Source organism: Mesoplodon densirostris, chromosome 2 (assembly GCF_025265405.1).
Source record: "Mesoplodon densirostris isolate mMesDen1 chromosome 2, mMesDen1 primary haplotype, whole genome shotgun sequence".
NCBI classification, from domain to species: Eukaryota; Metazoa; Chordata; class Mammalia; order Artiodactyla; family Ziphiidae; genus Mesoplodon; species Mesoplodon densirostris.
The window spans coordinates 22,254,958-22,269,899 of record NC_082662.1 but is presented as its reverse complement, the minus strand read 5'-3'; the positions used below and the strand labels follow the sequence as shown (position 1 = coordinate 22,269,899).

General features: G+C 43.9%; 1 protein-coding gene across 1 annotated transcript in view; it reads right to left on the bottom strand.

Annotated features, from left to right (window-relative positions):
• WDTC1 (WD and tetratricopeptide repeats 1) overlaps positions 1-11,995 on the bottom strand; it is a 104,455-nt gene extending 92,460 nt beyond the window's left edge. Inside the window, exons 1-2 of the mRNA XM_060089229.1 lie at positions 11,895-11,995; positions 11,597-11,745 (exon numbers count right to left, since the gene is read on the bottom strand). The gene's annotated coding sequence lies outside the window, so the exon portion shown is untranslated. The remainder of the gene's footprint in view (positions 1-11,596; positions 11,746-11,894) is intronic.
• Positions 11,996-14,942: the final 2,947 nt, after the last annotated feature.

Genomic DNA, 14,942 nt, shown 5'->3' with positions numbered 1-14,942 from the left:
AGGGAGTCCAGGAAAAAGTCTGGACCTGCCGAAGAGGCAAGAGACTTTTTCTTCCCTCTTTGTTTCCTGGTGTGCGAGGAGAGGGGATTAAGAGTGCTGCTTAAAGGAGCTCCAGAGACGGGCGCGAACCGCGGCTGAAACCACGGACGCCAGAGACGGGCGTGGGACACTGGGGCTGCTGCTGCCGCCAGGAAGCCTGTGTGCGAGCGCAGGTCACTGTCCACGGCCCCCTTCCGGGGAGCCTGTGCAGCCCGTCACTGCCGGGGTCCCGGGATCCAGGGATGGCTTCCCTGGGAGAACGCACGGCGCGCCTCGGGCTGGTGCAACGTCACGCTGGCCTCTGCCGCTGCAGGCTCGCCCCGCACTCCGTGCCCCCCACCCCCGGCCTGAGTGAGCCAGAGTCCCCGAAGCGGCTGCTCCTTTAACCCTGTCCTGTCTGAGCGAAGAACAGACGCCCTCCAGCGACCTACACGGAGAGGCAGGGCCAAATCCAAAGCTGAGACCCGGGAGCTGTGAGAACAAAGAAGAGAAAGGGAAATCTCTCCCAGCAGCCTCAGAAGCAGCGGATTAAAGCTCCACAATCAACCTGATGTACCCTGCATCTGTGGAATACATGAATAGACAATGAATCATCCCAAATTGAGGAGCCAGGAGTCAGTGCTGTGCCTCTGACGTGGGAGAGCCAACTTCAGGACACTGGTCCACAAGAGACCTCCCAGCTCCACATAATATCAAATGGCGAAACTCTTCCAGAGATCTCCATCTCAACCCCAGAACTCAGCTTCACTCAGCGACCAGCAAGCTACAGTGCTGGACAACCTATGCCAAACAACTAGCAAGACAGGAACACAACGCCACCCATTAGCAGAGAGGCTGCCTAAAATCATAAAAAGTCCACAGACACCCCAAAACACACCACAAGATGTGGACCTTCCCACCAGAAAGACAAGATCCAGCCTCATCCACCAGAACACAGGCACTAGTCCCCTCCACCAGGAAGCCTACACAACCCACTGAACCAACCTTAGCCACTGGGGACAGACACCAAAAACAACGGGAACTACGAACCTGCAGCCTACAAAAAGGGGACCCCAAACACAGTAAGATAAGCAAAATGAGAAGACAGAAAAACACACAGCAGGAGAAGGAGCAAGATAAAAACCCACCAGACCTAACAAATGAAGAGGAAATAGGCAGTCTACCTGAAAAAGAATTCAGAATAATGATAGTAAAGATGATCCAAAATCTTGGAAATAGAATAGACAAAATGCAAGAAACAGTTAACAAGGACCTAGAAGAAATAAAGATGAATCAAGCAATGATTAAAAACACAATAAATGAAATGAAAAATACTCTAGATGGGATCAATAGCAGAATAACTGAGGCAGAAGAACGAATAAGTGACGTGGAAGATAAAATAGTGGAAATAACTACTGCAGAGCAGAAGAAAGAAAAAAGAATGAAAAGAACTGAGGACAGTCTCAGAGACCTCTGGGACAACATTAAACGCACCAACATTCGAATTATAGGGGTTCCAGAAGAAGAAGAGAAAAAGAAAGGGACTGAGAAAATATTTGAAGAGATTATAGTTGAAAACTTCCCTAATATGGGAAAGGAAATAGTTAATCAAGTCCAGGAGGCACAGAGAGTCCCATACAGAATAAATCCAAGGAGAAATACACCAAGACACATATTAATCAAACTGTCAAAAATTAAACACAAAGAAATCATATTAAAAGCAGCAAGGCAAAAACAACAAATAACACACAAGGGAATCCCCATCAGGATAACAGCTGATCTCTCAGCAGAAACTCTGCAAGCCAGAAGGGATTGGCAGGACATATTCAAAGTGATGAAGGAGAAAAACCTGCAACCAAGATTACTCTACCCAGCAAGGATCTCATTCAGATTTGATGGAGAAATTAAAAGCTTTACAGACAAGCAAAAGCTGAGAGAGTTCAGCACCACGAAACCACCTTTACAACAAATGCTAAAGGAACTTCTCTAGGCAAGAAACACAACAGAAGGAAAAGACCTACAATAACAAACCCAAAACAATTAAGAAAATGGGAATAGGAACATACATATCGATAATTACCTTAAATGTAAATGGACTAAATGCTCCCACCAAAAGACACAGATTGGCTGAATGGATACAAAAACAAGACCCATATATATGCTGTCTACAAGAGACCCACTTCAGACCTAGAGACACATACAGACTGAAAGTAAGGGGATGGAAAAAGATATTCCATGCAAATGGAAACCAAAAGAAAGCTGGAGTAACAATTCTCATAGCAGACAAAATAGACTTTAAAATAAAGACTACTAGAAGAGACAAAGAAGGACACTACATAATGATCAAGGGATCGATCCAAGAAGAAGATATAACAATTGTAAATATTTTTGCACCCAACATAGGAGCACCTCAATACATAAGGCAAATACTAACAGCCATAAAAGGGGAAATTGACAGTAACACATTCATAGTAAGGGACTTTAACACCCCACTTTCACCAATGGACAGATCATCCAAAATGAAAATAAATAAGGAAACACAAGCTTTAAATGATACATTAAACAAGATGGACTTAATTGATATTTATAGGACATTCCATCCAAAAACAACAGAATACACATTTTTCTCAAGTGCTCATGGAACATTCTCCAGGATAGATCATATCTTGGGTCACAAATCAAGCCTTGGTAAATTTAAGCAAATTGAAATTGTATCAAGTATCTTTTCCGACCACAATGCTATGAGACTAGATATCAATTACAGGAAAAGATCTGTAAAAAATACAAACACATGGAGGCTAAACAATATACTACTTAATAACAAAGTGATCACTGAAGAAATCAAAGAGGAAATTAAAAAATACCTAGAAACAAATGACAATGGAGACACGACGACCCAAAACCTATGGAATGCAGCAAAAGCAGTTCTAAGAGGGAAGTTTATAGCAATAAAATCCCACCTTAAGAAACAGGAAACATCTCGAATAAACAACCTAACCTTGCACCTAAAGCAATTAGAGAAAGAAGAACAAAAACACCCCAAAGTTAGCAGAAGGAAAGAAATCATAAAAATCAGATCAGAAATAAATGAAAAAGAAATGAAGGAAACGATAGCAAAGATCAATAAAACTAAAAGCTGGTTCTTTGAGAAGATAAACAAAATTGATAAACTATTAGCCAGACTCATCAAGAAATAAAGGGAGAAGAGTCAAATCAATAGAATTAGAAATGAAAAAGGAGAAGTAACACCTGACACTGCAGAAATACAAAAGATCATGAGAGATTACTACAAGCACCTCTATGCCAATAAAATGGACAACCTGGAAGAAATGGACAAATTCTTAGAAATGCACAACCTGCCAAGACTGAATCAGGAAGAAATAGAAAATATGAACAGACCAATCACAAGCACTGAAATTGAAACTGTGATCAAAAATCTTCCAAAAAACAAAAGCCCAGGACCAGATGGCTTCACAGGCGAATTCTATCAAACATTTAGAGAAGAGCTAACACCTATCCTTCTCAAACTCTTCCAAAATATAGCAGAGGGAGGAACACTCCCAAGTGCATTCTACGAGGCCACCATCACCTTGATACCAAAACCAGACAAGGATGTCACAAAGAAAGAAAACTACAGGCCAATATCACTGATGAACATAGATGCAAAAATTCTCAACAAAATACTAGCAAACAGGGCCTCCCTGGTGGCGCAGTGGTTGAGAGTCCGCCTGCCGATGCAGGGGACGTGGGTTCGTGCCCCGGTCTGGGAAGATCCCACATGCCGCGGAGCGGCTAGGCCCATGAGCCATGGCTGCTGAGCCTGCGCGTCCAGAGCCTGTGCTCCGCAGCGGGAGAGGCCACAACAGTGAGAGGCCCGCGTACTGCACACACACAAAAAATATTAGCAAACAGCACATTAAAAGGATCATACACCATGATCAAGTGGGGTTTATTCCAGGAATGCAAGGATTCTTCAATATACACAAATCAATCAACGTGATACACCATATTAACAAATTGAAGGAGAAAAACCATATGATCATCCCAAGAGATGCAGAGAAAGCTTTTGACAAAATTCAACACCCATTTATGATAAAAACCCTGCAGAAAGTAGGCATAGAGGGAACTTTCCTCAACATAATAAAGGCCATATATGACAAACCCACAGCCAGCATCGTCCTCAATGGTGAAAAACTGAAACCATTTCCACTAAGATCAGGAACAAGACAAGGTTGCCCACTCTCACCACTCTTATTCAACATAGTTTTGGAAGTTTTAGCCACAGCAATCAGAGAAGAAAAGGAAATAAAAGGAATCCAAATCGGAAAAGAAGAAGTAAAGCTGTCACTGTTTGCAGATGACATGATACTATACATAGAGAATCCTAAAGATGCTACCAGAAAACTACTAGAGCTAATCAATGAATTTGGTAAAGTTGCAGGATACAAAATTAATGCACAGAAATCTCTGGCATTCCTATATACTAATGATGAAAAATCTGAAAGTGAAATCAAGAAAACACTCCCATTTACCACTGCAACAAAAAGAATAAAATATCTAGGAATAAACCTACCTAAGGAGACAAAAGACCTGTATGTAGAAAATTATAAGACACTGATGAAAGAAATTAAAGATGATACAAATAGATGGAGAGATATACCATGCTCTTGGATTGGAAGAATCAACATTGTGAAAATGACTCTACTACCCAAAGCAATCTACAGATTCAGTGAAATCGCTAGCAAACTACCAATGGCATTTTTCACAGAACTAGAACAAAAAATTTCACAATTTGTATGGAAGCACAAAAGACCCCGAATAGCCAAAGCAATCTTGAGAACGAAAAATGGAGCTGGAGGAATCAGGCTCCCTGACTGCAGACAATACTACAAAGCTACAGTAATCAAGACAGTATGGTACTGGCACAAAAACAGAAAGATAGATCAATGGAACAGGATAGAAAGCCCAGAGATAAACCCACACACATATGGTCACCTTATCTTTGATAAAGGAGGCAGGAATGTACAGTGGAGAAAGGACAGTCTCTTCAATAAGTGGTGCTGGGAAAACTGGACAGGGACATGTAGAAGTATGAGATTAGACCACTCCCTAACACCATACACAAAAATAAGCTCAAAATGGATTACAGACCTAAATGTAAGGCCAGACATTATCAAAGTCTTAGAGGAAAACATAGGCAGAACACTCTATGACATAAATCACAGCAAGATCCTTTTTGACCCACCTCCTAGAGAAATGGAAATAAAGACAAAAATAAACACATGGGACCTAATGAAACTTAAAAGCTTTTGCACAGCAAAGGAAACCATAAACAAGACCAAAAGACAACCCTCAGAATGGGAGAAAATATTTACAAATGAAGCAACTGACAAAGGATTAATCTCCAAAATTTATAAGCAGCTCATGCAGCTCAATAACAAAAAAACAAACAACCCAATCCAAAAATGGGCAGAAGACCTAAATAGACATTTCTCCACAGAAGATATACAGACTGCCAACAAACACGTGAAAGGATGCTCAACATCTTTAATCATTAGAGAAATGCAAATCAAAACTACAATGAGATATCATCTCACACCAGTCAGAATGGCCATCATCAAAAAATCTAGAAACAACAAATGCTGGAGAGGGTGTGGAAAAAAGGGAACACTCTTGCACTGCTGGTGGGAATGTGAATTGGTACAGCCACTATGGAGAACAGTATGGAGGTTCCTTAAAAAACTACAAATAGAACTACCATATGACCCAGCAATCCCACTACTGGGCATATACCCTGAGAAAACCATAATTCAAAAAGAGTCATGTACCAAAATGTTCATAGCAGCCCTATTTACAATAGCCCAGAGATGGAAACAACCTAAGTGTCCATCATCGGATGAATGGATAAAGAAGATGTGGCACATATATACAATGGAATATTACTCAGCCATAAAACGAAACGAAATTGAGCTATTTGTAATGAGGTGGATAGACCTAGAGTCTGTCATACAGAGTGAAGTAAGTCAGAAAGTGAAAGATAAATACCATATGCTGACACGTATATATGGAATTTAAGAAAAAAAAATGTCATGAAGAACCTAGGGGTAAGACAGGAATAAAGACACAGACCTACTAGAGAATGGGCTTGAGGATATGGGGAGGGGGAAGGGTAAGCTGTGACAAAGCGAAAGAGAGGCATGGACATATGTACACTGCCAAACATAAGGTCGATAGCTAGTGGGAAGCAGCCGCATACAACAGGGAGATCAGCTCGGTGCTTTGTGACCGCCTGGAGGGGTGGGATAGGGAGGGTGGGAGGGAGACGCAAGAGGGAGGGGATATGGAAACATATGTATATGTATAACTGATTCATTTTGTTATAAAGCAGAAACTAACACACCATTGTTAAGCAATTATACTCCAATAAAGATGTAAAAAAAAAGAGATAAAATAAAATTTGCTGTAAGGGAAAAAAAATGAGCTCTTAAGGGTGAGCCTTAATTCAATATAACTAGGGTTATTACAAGAAGAGGAAATTTGGATACAGACACATACAGAGGGAGACCACGTGAAGATACAGGGAGAAGACAGCTATCTACAAGCCAAGAAGAGAGGCCTCAGAAGAAACCAACACTGCTGACACCTTGATCTCAGACTTCTAACCTCCAGAATTATAAGAAAATAAATTTCTGTTGTATAAAAAAAAAAAAGAAAGCAAGATCCAACTATGTTCTGTCTACCATAAATACATTTTAAATGTGAAGTCCTAGGTAGGCTATAAGTTCTTTAAAGAAGTTAAAGGACAGGGAATTCCCTGGTGGTATAATGGTTAGAACTCAGCACTTTCATTGCCAAGGGCCCAGGTTCAAACCCTGGTCAGGGAACTAAGATCCTGAAAGCTGCTAAGAGTGGCCAACAACAAAAAGAAATGCAGGTTCATAGGCTCCATCCCAGCCTACTGAATCAGAAACTGCATTTTACATGTATATATATTAAAGTTGAAGACACACGGTTCTAAGTGCCTTGATTGCAGAAGCTGTGGTTTTTAGACTCAGTACCTTAGGTCCATTAGAATGTCAACTCCATTAATGGAGGATTTGTATCCATCTTATTCTTTTCTGTATCCCTCAGTGCTTGTATGTGGTTAAAATCTCAGGCTGGACTTCCGTGGTGGTGCAGTGGTTAAGAATCCGCCTGCCAATGCAGGGGACATGGGTTCGAGCCCTGGTCTGGGAAGATCCCACGTGCTGCAGAGCAACTAAGCCCATGCGCCACAACTACTGATCCTGCGCTCTAGAGCCCGCGAGCCACAAATACTGAGCCCATGTGCCACAACTACTGAAGCCCGCACGCCTAGAGCCCATGCTCAGCAACAAAAGAAGCCACCACAATGAGAATCCTGCTCACCGCAAAAAAGAGCAGCCCCCGCTCACTGCAACTAGAGAAAGCCTGCGCACAGCGGTGAAGACCCAACACAGCCAAAAGTAAATAATAAATAAATAAATAAATTTAATAAATAAATAAAAACTCAGGCTGAGAGCTGGGAAACCTTATGCATTTACTCCTATACCCTCCAATGATCTCACAGAGGATCCATAGGATACTAAATCTGGAAGGACCTTAAATACCAGCCAATGCTGTCTATTAGAACTATCTGCAATAATGAAAATATTCTATATCTACGCTGTCCAATATGATAGCCACTATCCACATTGTCTATTGAGCACTTGAAATATGGCTAGTGTGACTAAGAACTGAATTTTAAGTTTTAATTAATTTAAATTCAAATAGCCACGTGTGGCTATTGACATTATGGATCTAGACTAATCCTCTATTCTATGCACAGAGGACTGAGACTCAGAAAAACATCAGTGACTTGAGTAAGATCACACCATGAGTAGATGGACATCTAGATGTGTTTTGATGAGCGTTAAAGATGAAATGCACTGAACTTAGAAAGAGGCAGACTTGGGTCTCTGGTACTGGCTCAGCCACAAAGCTGGGAAATTTGGATAACTTCTCTGGATCTCACATGCCTTCTGTGAAAGGAGATGTTTACGTTATGGTTTGCTTGCTCTAAAATCCCTTCTAATTATTCATGTTGAAAAGTTGTGATTGGATAATTGTTGTGCCCTCCTCACACAGTGCCACCTAGTGGTGCACTATGAACCCTGCATTTCCTCCTCTTGGATCAAATTCTTGGACACGGAAGATGGAAACCCTCGTGAGTTGATCACCCCCTCGATGTGAGTGATTTGGCCATCAGATCCCACTCTCTACTCTCCACACGTAGATGTGGGCAGCTGTCAAGTGCTGACACTGATAGATGTCCCAGGGTTTTTCCTGACCACTTCTCACCCCCTGCATCCACAGGAACAAGACTTTGTGACTGCTTTTGGTGGAGTCGTACCTAACTTACTTGTCAAAAGTCTCCGGGCCTCCCTGGTGGCGCAGTGGTTGAGAGTCCGCCTGCCGATGCAGGGGATACGGGTTCGTGCCCCGGTCTGGGAGGATCCCATATGCCGCGGAGCAGCTGGGCCCGTGAGCCATGGCCGCTGGGCCTGCGCATCTGGAGCCTGTGCTCCGCAACGGGAGAGGCCACAACAGTGAGAGGCCCGCATACCGCAAAAAAAAAAAAAAGTCTCCTGTCCCTGTGTCTGGTCCATGACATGGCAGCCACCTCCTCTGACAAGCCTTTAGTTTGATATTTTTTTCTCTTTCTTCAGACACAGCTCAGCTGATGGTCAAGGGATGAGTGAGTAGGTGAAAAGCCACAGGCCCCTTAACATCAGTCTGGGGACAGTGCCAGACTCTCAAGGCTCCTGCCCCCATGCTCCTAACAGCTCTGTGACCTTGGACAAGTTATTTAATGTTTCTGAGCCTCAGTTTGCATAGTGGAGATAAAAATACGTATCTCTAAGGTAGTTCTGAGAAATAAAATATAGAGTATTTAGTGCATAATAGGCGATCAATAAATGGTAGTTGGTTACAATCACAGTCACAAGTAATAAAATACACCTTCTGTTAGCTAGGTACTGATCTCTGGACTCTAGGGGATGCAGAAGAGCTGTAAGAGACATGATCCCAGTTGGCTTCCGCACGTAAGCAGCAGGCTACCACACAGGAGCAAGAATACATAGTTGGAGGCACGGTATTAATAAGTGCAAAATGATGGGCTTCCCTGGTGGTGCAGTGGTTAAGAATCCACCTGCCAATGCAGGGGACGCGGGTTCGAGCCCTGGTCAGGGAAGATCCCACATGCCGTGGAGCAACTAAGCCTGTGCACCACAACTACTGAGCCTGCAGGCCACAACTACCGAAGTCCGCACGCCTAGAACCCGTGCTCCGCAACAAGAGAAGCCACCTCAGTGAGAAGCCCGTGCACCACAACGAAGAGAAGCCCCCACTCCCTGCAACTAGAGAAAGCCCGCGTGCAGCAACAAAGACCCAATGCAGCCAAAAATAAAATAAATAAATATATTAAAAATAACAAAAAAAAGGAAGAAATGGGGGCTAGGTATCCTGCAAGAAATTTGAATTTTACCATAAAACCATTTCCTCTACCCTGAAAGGTAAAATTCCCCAAGATCGTTTTCAAGCCCGTGCTTCTGAAGACTTGAACTGGTTTTGCTCTCTCCCAGCTCTGCCACTGATTAGCTGCATAACCTGGGGCATGTCACTTACCTTCTCTGAGCCTCAGCTTTCTCACCTATAAAATGGGTATACTGGGACTTCCCTCATGGCACAGTGTTTAAGAATCTGCCTGCCAATGCAGGGGACACAGGTTCAATCCCTGGTTTGGGAAGATCTCACGTGCCACAGAGCAACTAAGCCTGTGCACCACAACTACTGAGCCTGCGCTCTAGAGCTCGCGAGCCACAACTACTGAGCCCACATGCTACAACTACTGAAGCCCGTGTGCCTAGAGCCCATGCTCAGCAACAAGAGAAGTCACCACAATGAGAAGCCCACGCATCAAAACGAAGAGTAGCCCTCACTTGCTGCAACTAGAGAAAGCCCACGAGCAGCAATGAAGACCCAATGCAGCTAAAAATAAATAAATAAAAATAAAATACCATTAAAAAATAAATAAATAAATAAAATGGGTATACTAATAGAGTTGCCGTGAGGACCGAATGAAGTTATGCGTAGTGCCTAGCACAGAACAGGTTGCTCAATAATGTTAGCCTTTTGTTTTCTTTTTTTCCATGGAGGGATAAAAGATAAAGGATGAGAAAACTGGCTTAATTATTTTTAAATTAATTAATTTATTTATTTTGGCTGCGTTGGGTCTTCATTGTTGCATGCGGGCTTTCTTTGGTTGTAGTGAGTGGGGGCTACTCTTCATTGTAGCGCATGGGCTTCTCATTGCAATGGCTTCTCTTGTTGCAAAGCACGGGCTCCAGGCACGCAAGCTTCAGTAGTTGTGGCACTTGGGCTTCAGTAGTTGTGGCTTGCAGGCTGTAGAGCACAGGCTCAGTAGTTGTGGTGCATGGGCTTAGGTGCTCTGCGGCATGTGGGATCTTCCCGGACCAGGGCTCTAACCCCTGCCTCCTGCATTGGCAGGTGGATTCTTAACCACTGCACCACCAGGGAAGTCCAAACTGGCTTAATTGATGTGTGGAAATCTGATAGATTCTAGCATTGAACTCTCACTGCTACAACTGCTGGCAGGAAAAGTGTACCAGTCATCCCTCAGTATCTGTGAGGGATTGGTTCTAGGACCTCCTGCTGATACGAAAATCTGCAGATCCTCAAGTCCCTTATAAAATGGCATAGTATTTGCATATAATCTACCCACACCCTCAGCCCACCCTTCACCTGTATACTTTAAATCAGTGGTCCCCAGCCTTTCTGGCACCAGGGACTGGTTTCATGGAAGACAATTGTTCCGCAGATGGCGGGGGCCGGCGGGGGGCAGGGGTTGGGTACCCCTGCTTTAAATCATCTCTAGGGGCTTCCCTGATGGCTCAGTGGTTAAGAATCCGCCTGCCATTGCAGGCAACATGGGTTCGAGCACTGGTCCGGGAAGATCCCACATGCTGTGGAGCAACTAAGCCAGTGCACCACAACTACTGAGCCCGTGTGCCGCAAATACTGAAGCCCGTGTGCCACAACTACTGAAGCCCGCATGCCTATAGCCCGTGCTCTGCAACAAGAGAGGCCACCACAATGAGAAGCCCACGCACCGCAACAAAAGAGTAGACCCCGCTCACCGCAACTAGAGAAAGCCCACGTGCAGCAACAAAGACCCAACGCAGCCAAAAATAAATAAATAAATAAAATTTAAAAAAAGAGTGAATCTGCATAAAAACATAAATCTACCATAAAAAAAGGTTTAAATCATCTCTAGGTTACTTATGATACCTAATACAATGTAAATACTATGTAAATAGTTGTAAATACAATGTAAATCATTGCCAGTGCTCAACGAATTCAAGTTTTGCTTTTTGGAACTTTCTGGAGTTTTCTTTTTCTGAATATTTTAAATCTGCAGTGGGTTGAATTCACGGATATGGAGGGCAAACTGTACACTGACAATTTTCCTCTCCCCTTTTCTTCCCCTCCAGCTTCTGACCTGGACATATTTGTGTTTCCAAGCAGGCCATGGAAGAAAGACTGGTAACAGACAATTTTCCCGGTGTCAGTCTTGAAGGTTCAGTCTTGAAACTGCCTCTTCTTCTGCCCCGAGCTCCCTTCCCCCACCGATGGACTGGTTTCCTTTCACTATGGGAGGAGAGAGGAGAGAGAGCAAGGAGGGTATGGTAGAAATGACTCCACCTAGAGCTTGTGGGATTTTTACAGGAGGCCCCGCCCTGCACCTCCCTGCCCAGGGGTCTCTGCTGGGAAGGTTGAAAGGTGGCTCTGCTCCTTACCAGGTGTGGCAATGTTGAGCCTCTAAAGACCACTGAACCAGGATAGGGCGGGGGTGGGAGGGTGGGCAGTGGAGGTGATCATCTCTGTGCCAGTGACTTAGATTCCTGCCAGAGCTTGGCCTCTGCAGGCAAAGAATAAAGAGCACGTGGAAGGAAGGGGCCTGGGGAAGCTGAAACTGTGTGACTTTGGCTGAGTCATTCTATAATCAGCCACACCCTTGCTCAGTAACCTTCAATGGTTCTCCACTGCCACGGGATAAAGTCCAAAAGGCTTAACCCTGACCCAACTTATAGTAACCACTGGACCTGCTACTCCACCCCACCTTGTCCCCATGCTCCCTGCAATGCAACCTCATCAGAGGTTTCTGCTTCGAGTAAGCAAGACTTTCCTTCCTTCCTTTCTTCTTTCTTCCTTCCTTCCTTCCTTTCTTTCATTCTTTCTTTCTCTCTCTTTCTTTCTTCTCCTTTCTCCCCCTGCTTTCATATATGATATACATATTTACATATCATATATATGTGAGATATATATATATATATCATATATATATATATATATATTTTTTTTTTTTTTGCAGTGCGCAGGCCTCTCACTGTTGTGGCCTCTCCCGTTGCGGAGCACAGGCTCCGGACGCGCAGGCTCAGCGGCCATGGCTCACGGGCCCAGTTGCTCTGCGGCATGTGGGATCTTCCCGGACTGGGGCACGAACCCGTGTCCCCTGCATCGGCAAGCGGACTCTCAACCACTGCGCCACCAGGGAAGCCCTATATGTGATATATTTTAAAAATTAAACCTTTTCTTTAGAATAACTTTTAGATTTACAGAAAAGTTGCAAAGATAGTCAAAAGGCTTTCCGTATACCCCTCAACCAGTTTCCCCTAATACTAATGTTGCAGGAAGGGGGACCCATTCCAGGGCCCAAGACTGGGCTCTTGTCTAACACTTGGAAATGAATTGTCTGAGGAGACACATGTGCTGACAAAGCAAGAGACTTTGTATTGGGAAGGGGCGCGTGGGCGGAGAACAGCAGGTGAGGGAACCCAGGAGAGCTGCTCTGCCACGCGGCTCACAGTCTCACGTTTTATGGTCATGGGGTTAGTTTCCGGGTTGTCTCTGGTCGATCATCTTGCTTGGCCCATATCTGGTGACTCAGGGTCCTTCCTGGTGGCTCATGCGTCTCTCAGCCAAGATGGATTCCAGCGTGAGGGTGTCTGGGGTGTTAGGGCAGGACATACCGTCTCCTCTCTCCTTTCGGCACTTCTCGAATTCTCCCGGTTAGTTTTCGGCTGCAGCACCATGTTCCTTATCGGGACCCCTGTTGTGAGACAACTCAAGCAACCAGGCCTGACCAAGGCAGATGGTTTCAGTCAACAGTTCCCTAACATTAACATCTTATGTTACCAAGGTGTATTTGTCAAAACTAAGGAGTCACGGGCTTCCCTGGTGGCACAGTGGTTGAGAGTCTGCCTGCCGATGCAGGGGACACAGGCTCGTGCCCCGGTCTGGGAAGATCCCACATGTCACGGAGCGGCTGGGCCCGTGAGCCATGGCCTCTGAGCCTGCGAGTCCGGAGCCTGTGCTCTGCAACGGGAGAGGCCACAGCAGTGAGAGGCCACAAAACAAACAAACAAACAAACTAAGGAGTCAACATTGATATACTTATTATCAGTAGCTAAATACCAGACTTTAATCAGATTTCACTAATGTCCTTCTTCTGTTCCAGGATCCCATCCAGGATACTACACTGCATTTCGTCCTCCTGTCTCCTTAGTCTGCTCTGGTCTGTGACAACTTACCAGTTTTTCCTTGTTCCTATGACCTTGACAGTCTTGAGGAACACTGGTTAGGTATTTTGCAGAATTTCCCTTAATTTGGACTTACTTGATGTTTTCCTCATGACTAGACTGAAGTTATGGGTTTTGGGGAAAAAATAGCCCAGAGATGAAGTGACCGTCTCATCACACCCTGTCATGGATTGCATGCTACCCACATGACTTATTACTGGTGATGTTAACCGCCATCACTTGGTGATATTGGCCAGGCCTCTCCACTGTAAAGTTACTGCATCCACTCCCTAACCCCCACCCCTACCTTTCTATTCTTTAGCAAGTCACTAAATCCAGCTGACACTCAACGGGTAGAGAGTGGGATTAAGTTCCACCTCCTAGAAGGGGAAGCATCTACATAAATTCTTTGGAATACTTCTTTAAAGAAGATTTGTCTCTTCTCCCCTATTTATTTATTTATTTATTCAATCATTTAGTTTTATCAGTAGGGACTCTGTAATATTTATTTTACACTTTGGGTTATAATCCAATACTATGTTATTTCTTTTGTTGCTCAAATTGTCCAGCTTTGCCCATTGGGAACTCTTTCAGGTTGTCAGGTTGACTCCCGAGTGTTTGCCATGCCCCCCCAACCTTTGGTTTTTGAACACTTCCTTACTTTCTGGCACTGCAAGATGCTCTAAGTTCATCTTGTCTTTTCTCTACCCCAGCCCTAAAATCATCTACTTCTCCAAAGATCCCTGGTTCTTTCTGTTGGAGAATGGTTTTTAGAAGACAAACTCTGGACGCTGGATCATTGCTCATTGCTACTGGGGAGTAGACCTATGTTTTTAAATTGTGAAATGTACATTATACAGAAGAGTACAACAAACATATAAGTATGGTTTAAAGAATAATTATAAGCTGAACATAATCAAATCTGTTTTTAGCATTAATTATGTCCATTCCTGTGTATCTTCCTCTTGAAATCTTCCCCTGACCTACAAGGCCAGGATGGGGTGCCCCTCACATGAGCAACCATAACACCTAGTACTTATTCCTATGCTAATTCTATATTAATACATGTCTATGGTAAACAAGTTGAAGATGCCGATGTTTAAAGAAGAAACCAAGCCAGCATTATTCTACCATCCAAGGGAAAATTTCTAACCACCAAGAGTGGTCCAAGGATATAATGGTTTCTCTCTAGATCTGTGCTTCTAGCCACATGGGGCACATACTAGCCACATGGGACAACTGAGCACATGAAATGTGGCTGGTCTG